Source organism: Sinocyclocheilus anshuiensis, unplaced genomic scaffold (assembly GCF_001515605.1).
Source record: "Sinocyclocheilus anshuiensis isolate Anshui unplaced genomic scaffold, SAMN03320099.WGS_v1.1 scaffold807, whole genome shotgun sequence".
Taxonomy (NCBI): Eukaryota; Metazoa; Chordata; class Actinopteri; order Cypriniformes; family Cyprinidae; genus Sinocyclocheilus; species Sinocyclocheilus anshuiensis.
In genome coordinates, this window is record NW_015551077.1 from 286,825 (window position 1) to 294,299 (window position 7,475).

At 36.7% G+C, this 7,475-nt stretch overlaps 1 protein-coding gene across 2 annotated transcripts in view; it reads left to right on the forward strand.

Moving 5' to 3' along the window:
* LOC107662444 (probable phospholipid-transporting ATPase IM) overlaps nt 1-7,475 on the forward strand; it is a 42,421-nt gene that overhangs the window by 7,072 nt on the left and 27,874 nt on the right. The window lies entirely within an intron of this gene.

The following is a 7,475-nucleotide window of genomic DNA, read 5'->3' on the forward strand; positions in this document are numbered from 1 at the left end:
CAAATATTTTTTACTCACATAAGTGTGCTGCACCATTCCTTCGGATCCAATATAGACGTCACAGCATTGCTTTTTAATCTCAGTCTCTCTGCAAATCCAGCATCGACCTGTGTCTTGTTTACAAAGGAATCCGCGGTGAAATTAAGCGAACAAACGCTCAATGTTTTACTCGCGTGAGCTGAAACTTCATTAAAAATAAAGTTCAACCACGCATTCCTAATATTTGAATCCGAAAGAAGGTTATGCAGCGACTGTGTTCTTCCACAACCAGGCACTGCACAATATTTTGCGATCTTTAATGGCATGTTTATTGCTTGGTTGCTCGATCCGGTTTAGTGCCACTTAAGTTATTACCCTACTATGTCATGCGCGAATTAGTGGGCGGGGCTACAGAATTAGCCGTTGATCTTCTTCTGTGGAGGCGGTGTACTATTATGTCATAGGTAGGCACATTCCAGGATCTGTCGTTCGCTGCGCCTGGTGTCAATAAAAGCTTTTATTTCAGTAACAAGGACATTTTCAGTTCTGAAATTTACAGGATATTCTTTTTGTACGATGATCTCTTATATATGAAAAGTAGTGCCGGTTCATACCGAATACCGGTGTTTATTTTTGTTATGATATGAATTTTTAAAATACCGCAATAGCGGTGTATGTCGCTTAATTAAACAACGTTCGGAACGCGACACTGTTTGAAAGAAGTCCCTTTTCACTGTTGCACTGTGGTGAGGGAACAGCTGTATGTGTTACTAAGCGTGAAAGTTCCAGCTCAAGTAAAAGTTGATTTCTCAATTCATGACCCCTTTAAACTATGCCTGTCCAGTGAATATGAATTTATTTTCATGTGTTGTTCCTGCAGAGAAATAATTGCAATATATACAATAGTATAATTGAAAATGATTGATAATACAGTAATTAGCGTATTTTATTTTGTTAATATATTTACAAAGAAATGATTAAAACATAAGCATAAAAACATTATTGTGACTTTATTTTCAAGACAAGTAAATTGCCATGATGCAAAAAGAAATAAAAATCATGTTTATGACTAATTAAAGGCACAATATGTAATTTTCGCCGCTAGAGGGCGAGTATTCAAAATAAACAAAGAGACAAAGGCGTAGTTTGATGACGCTGTGACTGAGTGTGGAATCATAGGAGTTGTGGTCTTCATCCCCACAGCCGAAGCAATCCAGAAATCATGTTCGTGGATGAGCTAATGATTTATTAACGTAGTAGAATGAAGCAGGGTGAGGCTGAAAGCCGTCGAAGCGAAACGAGGCCGCTGAACGAGCGCGACACACGGCTCGAAAGCAGCGGAGCTTTTATTATACAAAAATCTTACATATTGTGCCTTTAAAAGTACAGTTTTTTAGTTTATGCTGATTAAATCATTTTTTATTTTATTGTATTTTATTTTTAAAAAATACATTATTACAGTAATGAGGATCTAATGAAATTTCCCTAATTGTCATGAAAATATAGTCAAAATGCAAAAAATAAAATAAAATACAATAAAATAAAAAAATACAATTATATGTTTTTATATATTATACATTATGTATTATAAATTTGCCATATATACTTTTTTTTATTTTCATTTGGGGTGAAATACGATGCTTTCTCTTGGGCAGTTACTTCTCTTTAACAGTAACCTAAATTGACACCCAGTCACATGATCAACCGTAGACACCACAAACAACCAGATAATTAATTACAGTGTTTTGCTGTTCAACAGATCAGATTCTGCTGAACAAAAGACTTGCTCTCTTAGTCCGTACTGAAGTTCTGCATTTAATATGTTTGTTGTTAGCTCCAGCATTCAACTACTCCGTGTGTTTGAGCCAAGGTCTTCTGCTCTTCTCAGGTCTTGTTGCCTAGAAACCTTGATGACACCCTCCTTGTGTGATTGTTGCTGCTGCTCTCGGTTTCACTTGCACATAAACAAATCAAACTGGTTTCAATCCTCAGAAATAGTTAATTAGTGCTTTAAAAAGAAGGGACAGTTTGTATCCTCTTCCTGTGACATCACTCATTGCTCCTTTATTCTCTCATCAGCTGGTCCACAGAGATAAAGCGGATGCTTTGCTGGCGTCTATAGGGATGCTGGCGTGAAGTGCACTACGTGTTTGTGTGCAACATTGCGTGTGTGATTATGGGTAGGAAAAGGTAACGGATCCGCCACTGACGTAAGGTTTTGCCTCTTTGACCTTGTATAAACCACAGATCGTTTCTTGCCCTTGGGCGGCAGAGGCAGTTCAGTATTTTATCTTTTTAAAAACATGATCAGGCCGACTGGATGGAGATCACTTACATGCTCATAACTGAGGGAACATGAGCGTGAGACCTGCAGGTATTTTTCTTTTGTATTGAGCTTTGTGTTGAGCTTAGCTGTTGTAATACGCTAATGTTGAAAGTGAGAAGTTGGCTGTGTTGTAAGAATGTTGCCCGACTGTTGATTTTTTTTGTGAGTGTTTAAGTGGTCAACTACATAAATAGGAAGAATACACACGCCTCCATGTATTAGTCACCGAGGACTTTTAAACATTTTGTGGACGCTTTTTCACTGTAACACACTTGTACGGTATTTCCATAATTGCTGAAATGTTTGTCAAGGAGCCCTTGTGCAAATTCAAAAGAGGGAAACTATCTTGAGCTGTTCCAAATTAATTAGAAACAGAAGTTTTGTGACTTTAGCCCAGTAGTTCCCAACCACGTTCCTGGTGCGTTCCACATTCCTTGTAGGTGGGGGTAGTGAATGAACAGCACTCTCTTCCACCCTAACCTTTGGACTTAAGTGTTCTTAAAAACTGAAGAATACTCTGGGCTTACGCGTTTGTGTAAAAAAATAAATAAAAAAAATACTTTGGGGCGTAAGTGTTTGTAAAAACCGAAGAATACTCTTGGCTTAAGTGTTTTTGTAAAAAAACAAAGAATAATTTTGGGCATAAGTGTTCACGTTAAAACCAAAGAATACTTCGTGCTTAAGTGTTCATAAAAACTGAAGAATACTCTGGGCTCGAGTGTTTGCGTTAAAAACTAAGAATACTTTTGTAACGTGTTGCTGCTGTCTAAATCAAGCACTCACAAAGGAGTAGGAGAAAAGGGCATTTAATTACAAATCCACTGGAGAAATACAAACACACAACATTACAAAAATGTCCAAATACAAATAATAGCAGACAGGGAGCTCAGGAACAGACATGGCTTATAAACACGTAGAAAGCAATTAGGGAGAACAGAAACAGGTGTGGAGCTAATTAATCAAAAACCATGGAAACTAATTAGGCGGGATAACGGAAACACAGAAAACTAAACCAAAATAGATCATAACAGTGACAACTTTAAGCTTAAGTGTTTTTAAAAACCAAAGAATACTCTGGGATAAAATGTTGATGTAAAAAACAAAGAATACTCTGTACTTAAGTGTTCATATAAGTGTTATTAAAAACTGAAGAATTCTCTGGGCTTAAGCGTTTGCATAAAAACGAAATAATATTCTGGGCTTAAGTGTTCGTAAAACCGAAGAATACTCTGGACTTAAGTGTTCTTAAACACTGAAGAATACTCTGGGTTTAAGCGTTTGCGTAAAAAACAAATAATACTTTGGGCTTAAGTGTTCGTAAAACCGAAGAATACTCTGGACTTAAGTGTTCTTAAACACTGAAGAATACTCTGGGTTTAAGCGTTTGCGTAAAAAACAAATAATACTTTGGGCTTAAGTGTTCGTAAAACCGAAGAATACTCTGGACTTAAGTGTTCTTAAACACTGAAGAATACTCTGGGTTTAAGCGTTTGCGTAAAAAACAAATAATACTTTGGGCTTAAGTGTTCGTAAAACCGAAGAATACTCTGGACTTAAGTGTTCTTAAACACTAAAGAATACTCTGGGTTTAAGCATTTGCGTAAAAAACAAATAATACTTTGGGCTTAAGTGCTCGTAAAACCGAAGAATACTCTGGATTTAAGTGTTCTTAAAAACTGAAGAATACTCTGGGCTTAAGCGTTTACATAAAAAATGAAGAATAATTTTGGGTTTAAGTGTTTGTTTAAAAAAACGAAGAAAAACTGGGCTAAAGTGTTCTTTAAAACAAAAGAATACTCAGAGATTAAGCGTTCACATAAAAAAAAATAAAAATACTCTGGGCTTAAGCGTTCACGTAAAAAACTTTAAGTGTTAATTATAATTTTTTTTCCCACCCCCAACTTCCAGTTTCAATAGAAAATACATGGAAAATGCTTCCAATATAACAGACTTCCAAAGTGAGCATTTTAGCAGTATATATGGCAAACCCATAGGCATTGCTAGCGTCATCCACGGTTGGTCTAATAAACCAAATTACGAGATTGACATGGCTAACTGTGTCAGTGAGGAAACAGCTTTTTATACTTTTGAATCAATGTATTTGTGCTTTATGAACCCAGAACATAATATGCTGATTTGTAGAACCTATAATGTGACATCAAGAAATTCTACACAGGACCATAAAGCTTAACCCCAAACCCCTATTTAGCAAAGAACAGGGTAAGAACATGGTTCTGTTTTTGACCTGAACCACGGAAGTATCTAGTAGTAGTTTTTGGAGTTTAGGGAAGTTGTACATGACTTTATGCCTTATGCGCCATTTGTGTGCTGGGGGCAAATTTGTGAACAGAGTGTAAACTCATCTGGTGCATCTCTGGGTGTGGAAGCTGTTCAATTATTAATGGTTGATGACGGTTGTAGCACCTGAGCTAAATAAGGAAACAAATTCTCATGTTTCACAAAGACATAGCAGTCAACAAACCAATAGAAACTAATGCAGCAATGATTTACCAGGCTACTCTGGTAAAGGGTTGACTGATTAGTAGCATTTTGAGAAAGGAAGTTACTCTCCTTGTCTGCTGAGTCACCTTTCTCAATCAAAAAAAAAAAAAAATGTAGAAGTTGTGGTAAAGATTCTGTGATTTTCCTGTTAAAACCTGTAATAGGATTCTAAGTAATACAAAACTAAACAAGATTTTCCCCATTGCTAAGCAGTTATAGGGTGTTCTGGTTGCTAGTTGTTTTTAAGGTGTTTTGAGTGGCATGTTGCAAATGACTTGGTGATTTAAACGAGTTTAAAGCCAAATGAAACGGCGCTGACAAACAGGAGAAACACTGTGCACAACGATACAGTCAGAAGACTTTTCAATCTACAAATCACCATAATTTACCCTGGATTTACTGTAGTAACACTTACTGCACCATGGTATTGTGGTAGAAATGTGGGATATTCATATCGAATTTTATTATGTTATTAATGTAGACATGTATTTGTATTAAAGGAGTAATGGAATATAATTACAGTATTTTTTGTGATTAAACTATAGCATTTGCGCACTAAAAGTATTTAGACTTCTGTTTTTCATACAAATACCTATAAACCATATAGTTACATTTTTATACCATGGTATTAAGGCGCTATATGTGTGGTTTTAACTGTGGTTATCATGATCTAAATGTATGCTACTATGGAAGACCAATGGTTAATTTTAAACTAAAACAAACAAACAAACAAACAAAACCCCCTCTGTAATAATGAGAACCCATGTGCAGTTTTATTTATAATAAACATAAACTAAATACAAACTAAACAAATACTAGGCTTGGCTTGACATGGAATTGACATGGAATAAACATGAACTTGGCCAAACTTGAGCATGAGCATGGACATAACTCACCAACAGTAGTACAGGAACAAAGCTAGACAATGGACAATGAAACATGAGGGCTATATATATATATATATATATATATATATATACATCAAATAACGAGTGTCACATGACATAAACCAACCAATGACAAAACAGAACTAGAAACCACATGACTAAACTAAACCAATGAATCATGACACATAAACCGGTAGCACAAGAGGATACAGAGGAGCACATGAAAACAAGTCTGCGAGTGCAGACCGACCTTTATAATGTTTGAGCAAATGCTGTCTTTATAACATTTTCAAACAAGCCCTGTCTAAAGTAGGCTAATATAGTCACTCTTGTGTTACTGTAGATAAAATATTTCCTATTTTTCCCATGTGTTACTCAACCACGTAAAACGGCTTTGAAAAGTTAAATTCTGTGCTTTTTCACTTTATAATGGATGTGTATAGCCTTTGTTCCAGCCAAGTAATATGGTTAAATGGACTTTTTTTTTAAATCAATATCTACATGCTATAAACCCTTGTTCTGTTTTGTTGTTTTAAGGCTTATATATCGAGGCCAACCTGTTGAAACTCGTCTATGAAGAGGTTTGAGCACATGTATAAATCTTTTTCAACACTTAAAAAAACACTTTTATATGCATCCCTATAGGTACAGAAGCCACTCTGAAGAGAGATGCTCTTTCTAGTCTCTCTGTTTAGTAATCAAAGCTAAGACATGATTGCCACGTTCCTACGGCATATAGCGTCGACACTGTGCTGAACGCTCCATTGAATTTCCCTCGGGTGAGCTTTTCTATTTTCTTCATTAAAAGGTTGCTATAAAGTTGTTGTGCTTTATTGCTGGTCATTGAGTTCTAACAAGAAGATCTGAATACTAATCCTGTAACATTTCAGTTTCTGTTAGCGTGACATTCCTGCGATCAGAGAGCGGTGGTGAGCAATTTGAGACAGAGGGGTATGTGCACTAGTTTCTGAGCATCTCAGTTTGTTTCATTCTTGAAGTCCCTTCCTTGCCAGTGGAAATAACTGACCAAACTGAGGCAACACAGCACAGATGAAAAATGCAATAAATCATCAGCAAAGTCATAAAGCATCAATCAATCATGCCTCGTCATTGTTCACAAATTACCATTTCTTTCTAAAACTATCCAACTTTAGTTGTTTTACCAGTGAGCGAGAGCATTTTGACAGGAGGACTGAACAACAATTAATAGAGAGTCATCTACGGCAGTCATCCTACCCAGCCAACATTTGTGTGTGGGGCCCATGTGGGTTTGACATGGGCTGAAAAAGTGGGCCCAAAATGGGATTGTCCGCGGGTTCCATAATGGCCCAATGTCAATTGCCCACATGGATTTCATGTGGGATTGTACTTGCCAACAGGTGGGCCCCAACTGGGCAATATGCACAAGTCTCATCTTGGCCCCAGCTTTATTTTTTATGTGGGTACTACAAGGTTACTACATGGGCTGAAATATGGGTTGTAAGTGGGTTTGTCCACAGGTTCCATGTTGGCCCCGTACAACTTACCCATGTGGGTTTTATTCAAACAAAGGGGTCACATGATACAGTCCAACCAATGAGAAGGTGACACATACAAAGGAACCAATGAAAACAAGACACATGAACAAAAGGACCATATGGCAGGATCACATAACAGGGTCAGGGAAACACATAACAAGGCAGGAACCAAGACAAGAAAATACAAAATAAAAGACAAGAAAACCTAAAAAAGAAACAAAACCCAAAAACCAGCATGAAACATGTTACAAAATGTGTGCGTAT